This window comes from Heloderma suspectum, chromosome 5, assembly GCF_057233095.1.
Source record: "Heloderma suspectum isolate Gila_16-S chromosome 5, 16-S_ref, whole genome shotgun sequence".
Taxonomy (NCBI): Eukaryota; Metazoa; Chordata; class Lepidosauria; order Squamata; family Helodermatidae; genus Heloderma; species Heloderma suspectum.
Window position 1 is genome coordinate 125,500,855 of NC_139462.1, and position 15,915 is coordinate 125,516,769.

Here is a 15,915-nt window from a genome sequence, read left to right on the forward strand (position 1 = left end):
GTTTCAAACCAGCTTTTGCACTCTCCTCTTTCACCCTCAACAAGAGGCTCTTGAGATCCTCTTCGCTTTCTGCCATTAGGGTGGTATCGTCTGCATATCGGAGGTTGTTGATAATTCTCCCGGCAATCTTAATTCCGATCTCTGATTCATCCAACCCGGCATTTCTCATGATGTACTCTGCATATAAGTTAAATAAGAAGGGTGACAATATGCAGCCTTGTCGTACTCCTTTCCCAATTTTGAACCACTCGGTTGTTCCATGTCTGGTTCTTACTGTTGCTTCTTGACCCTCGTACAGGTTTCTCAGGAGACAGGTAAGGTGGTCTGGTACTCCCATCACTTTAAGAATTTGCCACAGTTTGTTGTGATCCACACAATCAAAGGCTTTAGCGTAGTCAATGAAGCAGAAATAGACGTTTTTCTGGAATTCTCTTGCTTTCTCCATGATCCAGCGAATGTTGGCGATTTGATCTCTAGTTCCTCTGCCTCTTCGAAACCCAGCTTGTACTTCCGGTAGTTCTCGGTTCGCATACTGCTGAAGCCTAGCTTGTAGGATTTTGAGCATCACCTTGCTGGCATGTGAAATGAGCGCAATTGTGCGGTAGTTTGAACACTCTTTGGCGTTGCCCTTCTTTGGAATTGGAATGTAAACTGACCTTTTCCAGTCTTGTGGCCATTGTTGAGTGTTCCAGATTTGTTGGCATATTGAATGCAGCACTTTAACAGCATCATCTTTTAGGATTTTAAATAGCTCAGCTGGAATACTGTCATCTCCGCTAGCTTTGTTGTTACTAATGCTTCCTAAGGCCCACTTGACTTCACTCTCTAGGATGTCCGGCTCAAGTTCAGTGACCGCACTATCATGGCTATCAGGGACATTCAAATCTTTCCTGTATAGTTCTTCTGTGTATTCTTGCCACCTCTTCTTAATCTCATCTGCTTCTGTTAGGTCCCTGCCTTCTTTGTCCTTTATCATGCCCGTCTTTGCACAAAACGTTCCCTTGAGATCTCCAATTTTCTTGAAGAGATCTCTAGTCTTTCCCATTCTGTTGTTTTCCTCGATTTCTTTGCATTGTTCATTTAAGAAGGCCTTCTTGTCTCTCCTTGCTATTCTCTGGAACTCTGCATTCAGTTGGGTATATCTTCCCCTTTCTCCCTTACTTTTCGCTTCCCTTCTTTCGTGAGCTACTTGTAAAGCCTCATCAGACAGCCACTTGGCTTTCTTGCATTTCTTTTTCTTTGGGACGGATTTCGTTGCTGCCTCCTGAACAATGTTACGGACCTCTGTCCATAGTTCCTCAGGCACTCTGTCTATCAGGTCTAATCCCTGAAATCTATTCCTCACCTCCACTGTATATTCATCAGGGATATGATTTAGGTCATACCTGAAAGGTTTAGTGGCTTTCCCTACGTTCTTCAATTTAAGCCGAAATTTTGCAAGAAGCAGCTCATGATCTGAGCCACAGTCAGCTCCAGGTCTTGTTTTTACTAACTGTATGGAGCTTCTCCATCTTTGGCTGCAAAGGACATAATCAATCTGATTTCGATATTGACCATCTGGTGACGTCCATGTGTAGAGTCGCCTCTTGTGCTGTTGGAAAAGAGTGTTTGCTATGATCAGCATGTTCTCTTGGCAAAACTCTATTAGCTTTTGTCCTGCTTCATTTTGTACACCAAGGCCATGCCTGCCTGTTATCCCGGTGATTTCTTGACTTCCTACTTTAGCATTCCAATCCCCTATGATGAAGAGGACATCTTTTTTTGGTGTTAGTTCTAGAAGGTGTTGTAGGTCTTCATAGAACCGATCAACCTCAGCTTCTTCGGCCTCAGTGGTTGGGGCATAGACTTGAATTACTGTGATGTTGAATGGTTTGCCTTGGATTCGTACTGAGATCATTCTATCATTTTTAAGATTGTACCCCAGTACTGCTTTCCCCACCCTTTTGTTGACTATGAGTGCTACTCCATTTCTTCTAAGGGATTCTTGGCCACAATAGTAGATATGATGGTCACCTGAATTAAATTCGCCCATGCCTGTCCATTTGAGTTCGCTGACTCCCAAGATGTTGATGTTCAATCTTGCCATCTCATGTTTGACCACCTCCAGCTTACCTTGATTCATTGATCTGACATTCCAGGTTATTGTTCTTTACAGCATCGGATTTTCTTTTCACCGCCAGACACATCCACAGCTGAGTGTCCTTTCGGGTTTGGCCCAGCCACTTCACTCTTTCTGGCGCTACTTGGAAATACCCTCTGCTCTTCCCCAGTAGCATATTGGACACCTTCCGACCTGAGGGGCTCATCTTCCGGCGTCATCTCTTTTAGCCTTGTGATACGTTCCATGGGGTTTTCTTGGCAAGAATACTGGAGTGGGTTGCCATTTCCTTCTCCAGTGGACCACATTTTGTCAGAACTCTCTGCCATGACCTGTCCGTCTTGGGTGGCCCTGCACGGCATAGCTTATGGCTTCACTGAGTTATGCAAGCCCCTTCGCCACAACAAGGCAGTGATCCATGAAGGGGATTCATGAAGGGGATTCATCACTACCTTTGGAAAATTTGGAATACACGTTGTGTAACATATTTCAAATAGCTCCCAGTAATTATAAAAACTTGTTTTGTCTTCCTGTTGACATCACTGACTTCAGCAGCAGTCAGCGTTGAACTTTGGTTTCAATAGACTTCAATGTGGAAAAGGTGCAAAAAGCCAAAGTAGAAGTTACACTGTATTTCATGTTTACTTTTGGCAACTTCTTCAAATAGAAGTCAATTTAAACCACAGTTTAACATTTATGGTTCTTGAAGTCAGAGATGAGAACAGGAAGACAAAATTTGAAATACACATTGTGTAATCATTTCAAATAGTTCTCAGTAGTGATGAAAACAGTTTTATGGTAGTCAGGGTCAGGGCCTGTGCCCTGGTCCATGTATGGGTCTGAGTCCAGGTCCGAGTCTGGGTCTGGGACCCAGTCTGGAGCGATGTCTGGCTCCCAGTTGGGTTGGGGTCGGGGTCTGGGGCCGGGTCCACGTCCAGGTCTGCGTTCTGGTCTGCGTCCAGTTCCAGGTCCGGGTCAAAATAAATGTCTGGATACAGGTCAGGGTTGGGGTCAGGGTCCAGGTCTGGGTACACATCTAGGTCTGGGTCATGGGCAGGATCTGGGTCTGGGTGCTGGTCTGTCTCAGCATCATGGACTGGATCTTGTTCTATGTACAAGTCAGAGTCATGGTCCATGTCTGTATCTGTGTCTGGGATTGGGTCTGGAGCAATGTCTGGATTTGCATACAAATTTGCATGTTTGGACCAGTTCTGAGTTCAGATTTGCATGTCTGGTCCAATTCTGAGTCAAGGTCAGTTTCTGGATTTGCATATAGGTCTGGGTCTGTATCAGAGTAAGAGCCCAGGTCCAGATTCTGGTCTGGGAACAATTCTGGTTCTGATTCTGGGTCCGGGCCCAAGTCCAAGTTGGGGTCCAAGTCAGCGTGTCCAGATCATGGTTAGGATCAGTGTCCTGGTCCGAGTCAATGTCAGTTTTCAGATACGGCTGCAGGTCCAGGTCAGGGTCCATGTAAGAGTCACTGTCTGGGTTCGGGTCCGGAGTCTCACTCAGTGTCATTGCCCAACTCTCTATCCAGTTTCCAGTTAGAGTCATGACCCGGTTCCAGGACTGGTTCCAGTTCCAGTTCTGCTTCCTGTTCCTCTACTGGGTCGATATCAGGCTTCACCCAGGAAGCCTCAAAATTCCTGTCGAGGGGGTGTCGGTGGCATGGTAGGGCCCAGAGCAACAATGGATGCCCATGCGTGGCCCCAGGAGACCTCAAAATGGTTGCCGAGGGTGGCTGGCTGCAACACCGGGGCCTCAGGCCCCCCGTGGGCCTCACTCTCTTTCAAGAGGCCTCACCAGAATAGAAGCAACATCGCTTGAAGGTCATGCGTAACTGAAGGCACATGTTCACATGACAGGGAGGGTTCCATTCTGCTCGCTGGTCCAAAACAGCCTCTGGAGGGTCTCAGATGGAGGTGGTGAGCAGGGTGGGGCTGAGCAGCCTTTGGAGGAGGACTCCAGGCCTTGTGCTGGTGGTCCTGGGGTGACTTGTTTCCCCTCTCCCTCCTGCAGGCATTGGTGGCTCTTGTGGATCTGCACTGACCTTGGCAAAGTCGCCAAAACTTTCCCTGCCTCCATATGTACATGGTCTGTAGCCTGCAGGTCAGAGGGAAATGGGGCGCATCAAGATCTTCAGAAGAATTGGGGTGCAAAGCGTATTCCATGGATTTCATGAGGATACAACCATGACGCCTGTGGCGAAACCTGTTCAGAACAGTTGCCCTGGAGCAAAGAAACAGAGTATGTAGGATGCATTGGTTCATCAGAGCAGCCGCAAAGGTGTGTTGGCATTAATGGGATGCCGCAATCACATGCTGTATTGGGAACCTACCGGAAGATGAATTGCACTTTGAGGAGTCAGGTGTGACCTGTCACTGCTTCCCTTCATGCCTTTCCTCCCGAGGAAGAAGCTTGGACACAGTAGCTCCTTGAAGATGCGAAGCTATAGGGCTGCTTGCTATGAGCAACCATGGGAATATCCCTTTAAGCAGAGACTGCTAGGACTGGGTGGCGATGCTGCATTTCCCACAAGTGTCGGCAGTCAGCACAGGTGGGATGAACTAAGCCTAGGGACAGACTGCTGCGAGGCCCTGCTCTGGCCCATAAAAGACAGCTGGAGGAGCAGCAAGGGAGGGTGCCAGCGGATGCCTGGCGGGAGAGTCCGCCACCTCTCTCCTCCTTGCCTCTGGGATTCCAGACCACAGAACCAGGAGTGGTGCTGTGACTACAACCTGGAAAGAGACCCAGTCCACCAAGGGAAAGAAGGTATCATGCCTTTGCCCGGGGGACACACCATAATTCGGGACCAGTTGAATGAATTGCTGGTGGTCATATATGGCATGGGTAAAACCCAGTGGGCCTATTTTGTAATATTTATGTTGGCCAATAAAGCCTTAGGACAGCTGCCTGCCTTGATCTGCCTTATGTTGGGTAAAATCAAGAACCAAACCACTTTGGCAATACACACACCTGGTGAGGTTTTGCTGACCGCACTTGTCCCATTTCCCTGGGATCTGTATCTCCCCCCCCCCCATCCCGAGATGGATGGTTGGATCTGTACTGATATATGTCTGCAGATTCAGCCTGGATAGGGAATGGGGGAAGCACACCCCACCTCCTGTGAAAGCTGACAGACTGCTAGATTTTTATACCAAAACACATTGCTTGTGATGTGGAGCCCTGGGAGGGGAGGGGGGCTCTGAGACATAGGTGGTGTTTGTGTCTCTTCCTGGCCTGGCGACCTCCAGGGCTCTAATCCATCCCTCTCCCTAGACCAACTGCCCCTCTCTCTTCTCCCCGTCGGGACTTGAGCAATGTCTGTGCCCTGTACAAGGCCCTCCAGCCTTACCTAGAATCATAGAATCATAGAATAGTAGGGTTGGAAGAGGCTTACAAGGCCATCGAGTCCAACCCCCTGCTCAATGCAGGACTCCAAGTCAGAGCATCCCTGACAAATGGCTGTCCAGCCTCGTCTTGAAGGCCTCCAGTGTGGGAGAGCCCACCACCTCCCCAGGTAATTGGTTCCATTGTCGTATTGCTCTAACAGTCAGGAAGTTTTTCCTGATGTTCAGCTGGAATCTGGCTTCCTGTCACTTGAGCCCATTCTTCCGTGTCCTGCACTGTGGGATGATCAAGAAGAGATCCTGGCCTTCCTCTCTGTGACAACCTTTCAAGTACTTGATAAGCGCTATCATATCTCCCCTCAGTCTTCTCTTCTCAAGGCTAAACATGCCCAGTTCTTTCAGTCTCTCTTCATAGGGCTTTGTTTCCAGTCCCCTGATCATCTTTGTTGCCCTCCTCTGAACCCTCTCCAGTTTGTCTGCATCCTTCTTAAAGTGTGGTGCCCAGAACTGGACACAGTACTCCAGATGAGGCCTAACCAGTGCTGAGTAGAGGGGAACTAGTACTTCCTGGGATTTGGAAGCTATGCTTCTATGAATGCAGCCCAAAATAGCATTTGCCTTTTTTGCAGCCACATCACATTGTTGGCTCATATTCAGCTTGTGATCCACAACAATTCCAAGATCCTTCTCACTTGTAGTGTGGTTGAGCCACGTATCCCCCATCTTGTAACTGTGCATTTGGTTTCTTTTTCCTAGGTGCAGAACTTGGCATTGATCCCTATTAAATGTCGTTACCTCTCCCCAGTTTGAGAAGGTCCCATTGATAAGCACTCTTTGAGTCCGATTCTGTAGCCAACTGTGGATCCACCTGACAGTTGTTTCATCTAGCCCACTTTGAGCTAGTTTGCTCATCAGGAGATCATGGGGCACTATGTCGAAAGCTTTGCTGAAGACGAGGTATATGATGTCTACAGCATCCCCATGGTCTACAAGGGAGGTGACTTGATCAAAAAATGAGATCAGATTTGTCTGGCAGGACTTGTTTTTGACAAATCCATGTTGGCTTTGAGTAATCACAGCATTGTGGTCAAGCTGCTTCCAGATGGATTGCTTTATCATCTGCTCCAGAATTTTCCCAGGGATTGATGTCAGACTGACTGGTCTGTAGTTCCCAGATTCCTCCTTTTTACCCTTTTTGAAGATAGGGACAACGTTAGCCCTCCTCCAATCATCTGGCACTTCCCCCATCCTCCATGATTTCTCAAAGAGAATAGACAGTAGTTCTGAGAGTTCTTCTGCCAGTTCCTTTATTACTCTAGGATGTAGTTCATCTGGCCCTGGAGATTTGAACTCATTCAAAGTCATTAGGTGTTCCTTGACCATATGCCTATCACTCTCAAGCTGCAATCCTGCCCCTTCAGCCTGTACTTCGCCTTTGCCAGGGGGGTCATAGACCCTCTTTTGGGAGAAGACTGAGCCAAAGTAGGAATTAAGCACCTCTGCCTTTTCTTTGTCATCTGTCATCGTTTTGCCATCCTTATTTAATAGCTGAACCACCATTTCTTTCCTTTGCCTTTTACTATGCACGTGGCTGAAGAAAGCCTTTTTGTTGTTTTTAGCATCCCTCGCTAACCTCAGCTCATTCTCAGCTTTATCCTTCCTGACGCCATCTCTGCAATTCTGTGCTATCTGCCTGTACTCTTCCTTTGTTACTTGGCCTTCTTTCCACTTCCTATATGTGTCCTTTTTTGTTTTCAGGTCATCCCTAAGCTTTTTGTGAAGCCACATTGGCTTCTTCTGTTGTCTTCCACCTTTTCTTCTTGTTGGAATTGTTTGTGATTGTGCCTTGAGAATTTCCTTTTTTAAAAGCTCCCACATATCTTGGACTCCTTTTCTCGTTAGCGTCGCTTGCCATGGGACCTTAATGATCATTTTTCTGAGTTTATTAAAATCAGCTTTCCTAAAATCCAGGGTACGCGTTTGACTACACTCGGCTTTTGCTTCCCTCAGAACCAAGAACTCAAGTACAACATGGTCGCTTTCCCCCAGAGTTCCTGTAACTGCTACTTGATCCACTAAGTCATCTCTGTTGGTTAGGATCAAGTCAAGGATAGCCGATCCTCTAGTTCCTTCCTCTACTTTCTGTAGGAGGACGTTATCCGCCACACAAGGAGGACAAGACTGACCAAGGCAAAGCACAGCACCTCCTGTCCAGAGAAGACCGGGAGAAGCTGGCGATTCACTGGGGCGTTGGCCTTGGCCACCTCTTGCATGTGCAGTCAACATGGGTTCCCCGTGCTCCCCCCGCCCATGACTGCACCCCCCATTGCAGTGAGGCCCCTCCCTTGACTGCCTGGCATGTGCCACACCAAGCTTCTAGTCCTCTGAGATCTCTGGCAGAGGGAGGCCGCTCCCACCCTGCCACCTCAGGCCCCCGTTTGACTGGAGATGCTTCCAGGGATGGAACCCAGGACTGTGTGCACCCAGACCCTCCCTTCCCAGGACCTGCAGGCAGGAAGTGGCTCTCTCCTGCCTCCAACCCTTGAGCCATCCAATCCAGCAGCGCTCGGGGACCGGGGAGGGACCCTAACAGGAGCAAAGTCCTTCCCTCCCTCCCCACTGGCACTCCCATGTCACCTGGGGCAAAGCTCATTTGCCAGAGGTGAGCAGGGGGGTGTCTGCGTGCAAGCTGTGGCTCGGTGTTGGAGCCCTGGCTTGGCCTGCAGAAGGCCCCAGGCATGATCCCTGGGGCGTCTCCAGGGAAGGCTAGTGGGGAATTCCGCCTGAATCCCTGGGGAGCCATGGCTGCCGTCAGCCGATGCTGACAATACTGGGCTAGGTGGACTCAAGCGCAAGGCAGCTTTTGATGTTCCTGAGCCTGGCTGGAATACCGAGGCTGTTCTCTGAGCAGGTCTAGAAGCCTGCTCCGTGTGGCCTTCCACAAGACACTGGCCATCCTCATCCTAACCCACCCCTCCATGAGCATTGTGGGCAAAATGGTCTGAGAGGGGCATCTACCTGCACCTGGACGGGGGAATGGCAGTTCCCCAAGGGAGGGCCTCTAGCCCTGTGGAGATGGTCGTTTTCTTTATCTTCTCCCTTTCCTGCATGGAATCTAGGAGAGCCTTCTGTCTGCTAGAGCTGCTCCCCCCTCCACGCACACACACGCCCTCACTCGGTTTGCTTCTTTCATCCTGTGTGGGAACAACCAGCTTGTGGAACTGGCAGCCACTGAGGGGAGGGGGATGGCCACTGCTTAGGTGGCTTTAAAAGGCCTGCTGTGACCGGGGGTTGGGGGGGCTGCTGCCTTGTGCCTGGCTTGTGAGTGTCCTGGGGGGTGTCTGGCTGGCCCCTGTGGGAACCAGGAATGCTGGCCTAGGAACTTTTTTCTTTACCAGTAACAGAAGTGGGATGCTGGGCTTGCCAGCGGAGGGGTTGTGGCAGACATGCGGGTGGCCCCTGTGAGGCATTGTCCACCAAGACCTGTGAGATGAGCGAGACCTATGCCACAGCAGTGTCCTTCCATGGCTCCTGCTCATCTCACCAAGGCGTCCTCAGCCGTTCTTCTTCCTGACAACGCTCCTGCTCTCTCTCCCCCTGCCCCCAGGACAGGCTGTACAAACGCCTCTTCTGCACCTGCTGAAGCACCAGCTACCCCAGCTCCTGCTGGAACAGAGACAAGTGCCTGGGCCCTGCTGTGCTCAAAAGAACATTAGAAGAGCCACACTGGATCAGACCAAGGGTCCATCTAGTCCAGCATTCGGTTCACACAGCGGCCACCCAGCTGTTGACCAGGAACCCACAAGCAGGGCATGAGTGAGTGCAACAGCACCCTCCCACCCATGTTCCTCAGCAACCGGTGTACATAGGCTCACTGCCTCTGGTAATGGAGGTAGCACATAGCCATCAAGACAAATAGCCACTGACAGCCTTTTTCTCCAGGAATTTTTCCAACCCCACCCTTTCAAAACAAACTTTTTATTCTATTTTTATCTTTATAAATGAAATAAACAGTACCCACAACCTAATCAGTATCTACAGTTTCCCAACAATATAGTATTCTTATGAAGACACAGCAATAACAAAAAAGAGGAAAACAGAAAACAGAAGAAGGAAGAAGAAAGCAAGAAAGAAAATGAGAAAATATTAAAAAGTTACTTAAAAGGTTTAAATTTAAACTCAATTACACATGAAGTTCAAATACCATTCTACTTAAAAGTTATACCTATAACACCGGCAATATTACAATTCAGTACAGCATAGATGATCAACCTTACATTTCAATATCATATCATCAGTCTTAGAGCAAGGAAGCAGGCCTACAATTCATTTCCAATAACCATATATTGCCCTTTAGTTAACATATAATAGTAGAGCTTAACAATTTAACCAGCCTAAAATATTACTAACCAGTCTCATAATAATGATAGTAATAATAAAAAAGGAAGGAAATTAGAAAGGATAAATAAGTCACTAATAAATTCTATATTGTTGTATAATAATAAAGCTTAAAATCAACCTTACAACAATCACTAATAAATTTTGTACTAGATTCCAGCTCATGGAATTGGCAGCCGCTGGGGGGAGGGGAGGGTGATGGCCACTGCCTAGGTAGCTTCAACAGGTCTGCCAGGACCAGTGGGTGAGGGGGCAAGAGGGGCCTTCTCTCTTCATGCCAGGCTTGTGGGCATCCTGGGGGTGCCTGGCCAGCCCCTGTGGGAATGAGGAACTTGTTTCTTTAACTGGGGCTGTGGCAGACATGCAGGCCACATTGTCCACCATGATGCAGGAGAAGAGCAAGGACTGTGCCACAGCAGTGCCAACCCACAGCTCTTGCTGATCTCAATGAGAGGGATCCCCCGTCCCTCTCCTGGCATAGGCTGACCCACAGGGTGATCCCCCACTCCATCTTTCAAAGAACACTTTTCATCCACCTGGACCCAGCCATACCTCCCCTGCTTATCAGATGTCTAAGCATCCAGGTGGATATGACCAGGCACTTAATTGGTCCTCATCTTTATGCCTTGGGCCAAGATGAAAAACATCAGCTCCAGAGTAGATAAAAGGACAACAGAGGAGGCAGAGAGAGAGAAGACACTCAGTGAGTGTTTAAGATCAGCAGACAGATTTCCCATGGGAGTCTGCTACCAGGGTGAGGGAAATCCCAAATGGGATTTGGTGGCAATGTGACATTGCCACCTGGGCAGGCTCACTTCCCATTTTTTCAGGACTGTTCTTCTTACCCACTCTATGCTAGAGACAACATGCCAGGCACATGGGGAGCCTTGCTGGAAGGCAGCGTGGACTCCCACTGCTCCCAGGCTTGTGCGTTTCCCTGGGCTGGGATTCCTGCCCTGGACACCCCAGCCAGGCTTATGCCAGTTGGGCATCAGTCGCCGCGCACGGGGCTGCTGCTTGCTCAGCCAGACCTGTTGGCCAGATTGCTTGTAATCCATAAGTAGTCGGGGAGGGGAAGAAGATGCTCTGTGCACCACTTCCAGACATAACTTAACATGGAACCTCAGCTTGCATTATGAGGAGTGTAAGGGAAAAACTGGAGGCTAACATTCAGAGTCACCGGTATGAGATACCTGGGCTCAGTTACTTTAAACAGCCTTAGTTTGGCCCAGATGTTGTAGGTGAGGTTCCTTTTGAGGACTTGAGCTAGCAGAGGCTCAACTTTGAAACTCCCTGGAAACCTTGAAGTTCCTGTCCTGGAGGAATGTGCGGAAAGAGCCACCCAACCACCCCATGATGGGAAGCAGCAGAGGAATAAATAGGGACACCCCTTCTCCCACCACCTTTGTGAACAAAGAGAGGGCAGCAGCCCACACACCAGCTGGGGTTGCATCTAGATTCCAGTCCCACCTCATTACATAACTTTGGACGAGTTGCTCTCCACCTCAGTTTCTCTCATGTGTAAAGTAGGCAAAATATTGAGCAAATACATGTGGTCATTGCCAGGATACACATCCCAAATATTACAGTGCTAAAGAAGGACAGATACTGATGCTGTATTCTCTTCTCTGAGAATCACAGGCAATAAGCTTGACCCACCCTCAAGACAGCCTCAGCAGGAGGCTGCAGGCTGCAGCTGAGTGCCTCCTCCGGCACTGTGGAGCCCGCTCTGCTCCGTGGGATACTGGGGAGCTGCCATCAATGAAAAAGGCTGGATGTCAGCTAGAGTGCAAAGGGCGTGAGACTCAAAGCGAAGATGACCAAGCATGCTCTAGAGCACATAATTGTGCCTATTGAGTGGCAGTGTGGGCAGCAAATAAGGCTTATTTTGCTGCCTCCATTGCATCCTCAAGTAGCCGTCCAGCGGAATTCTTCTGGCTGTTAACACCCTCCCCAGCAAATGGGGCCCTGGCCCCGGCAAGGACCACTGTGACCTCTTTACATCGCACTTTGAGGACAAAATTGCTTGTCTCCACAGAGAACTTGACACTGTTGTTAGTGCAGTTCCAGTTGAGGTATCTGATGCCACCATCTGCCTGATTTGGGGGATCAGTTTCAGTTGCTGAAGCCTGATGATGTGGACAAGGTGCTTGCAGCAATGCGACTGACCACATGCCCTCTCGATCCCTGCCCCTCTTGGCTAAGAAAAGCTAGCCGAGGGGGTATGACTGGGTGGGTCCAGGGAGTGGTGAATGCTCCCCTGCGGGAATTCCCTGCTGTCCTTAAGGAGGCACTAGTGTGGCCACTCCTGAAGAAGCCCACTCTGGACCCAACAGTAGTAGACAACTACCATCCAGTCGCAAATGCCTAGGGAAGGTCCTTGAGAGGGTTGTGGTGGAGCTACTGCAGGTGCTCTTGGAGGTACTCTAGACCCATTCCAGTCTGGTTTTCGATCTGGTTACGGGACTGAATCAGCCTTGGTCACCCTGATGGATCACGTTCATCAAGAGAGGGACGGGGGAGTGCAACCTCATTAATTTTGCTTGACCACTCATTAGATTTTGAAAGCATTGACCGTGGTATCCTTGTGGATCGACTCTGTGGAACGGGCATTGGATCAAATGCACTGTACTACATTTGGAGGCACTGTATTACAGTGGTCCCGGCCCTACCTGCGGTGCCAATTTCAGACAGTGACATTGGGTGGCCATTCCTCGGCCCCTTGACAATTGAGCTATGGGGTTCTGCAGGGTACCATCTTGTTCCCAATGTTGTTTAACATCTATATGAAGCTGCTAGGAGCAGTCATTAGGGGATCTGGAGCCAAATGTCATCAGTATGCTGACACACAGCTCTATCTCCTTGTGACATCTGAATCAGGAGAGGCTGTGCAAGTCCTGGTTCAGTGCCTAGACTCAATAATGGGCTGGATGAGGGCCAATAAATGGAAACTGAATCCTGGCAAGATGGAAGCTCTGTGGGCGAGTGGTTCCTGAGTCCAGGAGCTAGGCTCATTGCCTGTTCTGGATGGGGTTGCACTCCCCTTGAAAGATCAGGTTTCTGGTCTGGGAGTACTCCTAGTTCCATCACTGTTGCTGGAGGCCCAAGTGGCCATGGCTGCTCGGGGTGCCTTTTACCAGTTTCGGCTGGTTCGCTAACTATAGCCTCTCCTGAGCAGGAATAGCTTGGTGGTTCAGGCACTAGTAACCTCAAGACTGGATTACTGCAGTCTACTCTATGTGGGGCTGCTCTTGCGGCTGCTCCGGAAGCTGGAACTAATGCAGAATGCAGCAGCTTGGCTGTTGTCAGGAGTTGCCCCTTTTCAGCATGCAACTCCTTTGCTGAGGGAACTGCACTGGCTGCCTATCTGCTACCTTGTACCATAATACATCTACATCCCTATTTGAGTACTTGAAGAGCGCTATCATATCTCCCCTCAGTCTTCTCTTCTCAAGCCGAAACATGCCCAGTTATTTCAGTCTCTCTTCATAGGGCTTTGTTTCCAGTCCTCTGATCATCTTTGTTGCCCTCCTCTGAACCCTCTCCAGCTTCCTTCTTAAAGTGTGGTGCCCAGAACTGGACACAGTACTCCAGATGAGGCCTAACCAATGCTGAGTAGAGGGGGACTAGTACTTCCCGGGATTTGGAAGCTATGCTTCTATGAATGCAGCCCAAAAGAGCATTTGCCTTTTTTGCAGCCACATCATATTGTTGGCCCATATTCAGCTTGTGATCGACAACAATTCCAAGATCCTTCTCACTTGTAGTGTTGTTGAGCCAGGTATCCCCCATCTTGTAACTGTGCATTTGGTTTCTTTTTTCTAGGTGCAAAACTTGGCATTTATCCCTAAATGTCATTGTGTTGTTTTCTGCCCAGCACCCCAGTGTATCAAGATCACTTTGCATTTTGTTTCTGTCCTCCAAGCTATTAGCTGTCCCGCCCAATTTTGTGTCATCTACAGATCTGATGAGCATTCCCTGCACCTCCTCCTCCAAGTCATTAATACAAATGTTGAAGAGCACTGGGCCCAGGACTGAGCCCTGCGGTACCCTGCTCATTACCTCTCCCCAGTTTGAGAAGGTCCCATTGATAAGCACTCTTTGAGTCCGATTCTGTAGCCAACTGTGGATCCACCGGATCGTTGTTTCATCTAGCCCACTTTGAGCTAGTTTGCTCATCAGGATATCATGGTGTGCTTATCCTTATCACTGATAATTCGCAGGAATCCAACAGCTCTGGTAAGCTTCAGTTTACAGAACTGAGTCAAACAGGAAGTAAAGCTGCAAAGTCATGTCAGATTTAAAGCAGGGTGCAGAATCATTTTCAGGTGGGGGCTGAATTCTCCCCTCCCCTAGCCCTCTATTGGCCAAATGACATCTGTGGGCTGGACCATCCCCCCCCCCCATGTTGCCTTTCTGCGTGCCTTGCTCAGCATTGGGATGAGTAACCGAGTCCCCAGCCATGCGTGGTGTGTGCCGTTCCCAGCAGAGCAGCGTGCTCTGCATGAAAGGACTCTCCTGGTCTGGGGCAGAGCAGTTGCGCCTCCCAGGTCCCCGAGTGCCTGCACCATCCGTTGTGTCTGATCTGAGACTGGAGAGGAGAGCAGAGATTTATGGGGGGGGGGTCTCCAGGGAGCCTCAGAGACCAAGCCCTGCCCCCTGGAAGGACCCAAGGAGGCTCTGTGGGTCGGATGTGGAACCTCTGCAGGCCAGAAGCAGTCAATGAAGTCAATGGGAGGGGGAAGTTCCAAGTACATGCATTGTACTCTAAGTACAATGTACCCCTTCATGGATCACTGCCTTGTTGTGGCGAAGGGGCTTGCGTAACTCAGTGAAGCCATAAGCTATGCCGTGCAGGGCCACCCAAGACGGACAGGTCATGGCAGAGAGTTCTGACAAAATGTGGTCCACTGGAGAAGGAAATGGCAACCCACTCCTGTATTCTTGCCAAGAAAACCCCATGGAAAGTATCACAAGGCTAAAAGATATGATGCCGGAAGATGAGCCCCTCAGGTCGGAAGGTGTCCAATATGCTACTGGGGAAGAGCAGAGGGTATTTCCAAGTAGCGCCAGAAAGACTGAAGCGGCTGGGCCAAAGCTGAAAGGACACTCAGCTGTGGATGTGTCTGGTGGTGAAAAGAAAATCCGATGCTGTAAAGAACAATATTGTTTAGGAACCTGGAATGTCAGATCAATGAATCAAGGTAAGCTGGAGGTGGTCAAACATGAGATGGCAAGATTGAACATCGACATCTTGGGAATCAGCGAACTCAAATGGACAGGTATGGGCGAATTTAATTCAGGTGACCATCATATCTACTATTGTGGGCAAGAATCCCTTAGAAGAAATGGAGTAGCACTCATAGTCAACAAAAGGGTGGGAAAAGCAGTACTGGGGTACAATCTTAAAAATGTTAGAATGATCTCAGTACGAATCCAAGGCAAACCATTCAACATCACAGTAATTCAAGTCTATGCCTCAACCACTGATGCCGAAGAAGCTGAGGTTGATCGGTTCTATGAAGACCTACAACACCTTCTAGAACTAACACCAAAAAAAGATGTCCTCTTCATCATAGGGGATTGGAATGCTAAAGTAGGAAGTCAAGAAATCACCGGGATAACAGGCAGGCATGGCCTTGGTGTACAAAATGAAGCAGGACAAAAGCTAATAGAGTTTTGCCAAGAGAACATGCTGATCATAGCAAACACTCTTTTCCAACAGCACAAGAGGCGACTCTACACATGGACGTCACCAGATGGTCAATATCGAAATCAGATTGATTATGTCCTTTGCAGCCAAAGATGGAGAAGCTCCATACAGTCAGTAAAAACAAGACCTGGAGCTGACTGTGGCTCAGATCATGAGCTGCTTCTTGCAAAATTTCGGCTTAAATTGAAGAACGTCAGGAAAACCACTAAACCATTCAGGTATGACCTAAATCATATCCCTTATGAATATACAGTGGAGGTGAGGAATAGATTTCAGGGATTAGACCTGATAGACAGAGTGCCTGAGGAACTATGGACGGAGGTCTGTAACATTGTTCAGGAGGCAGCAACTCAATC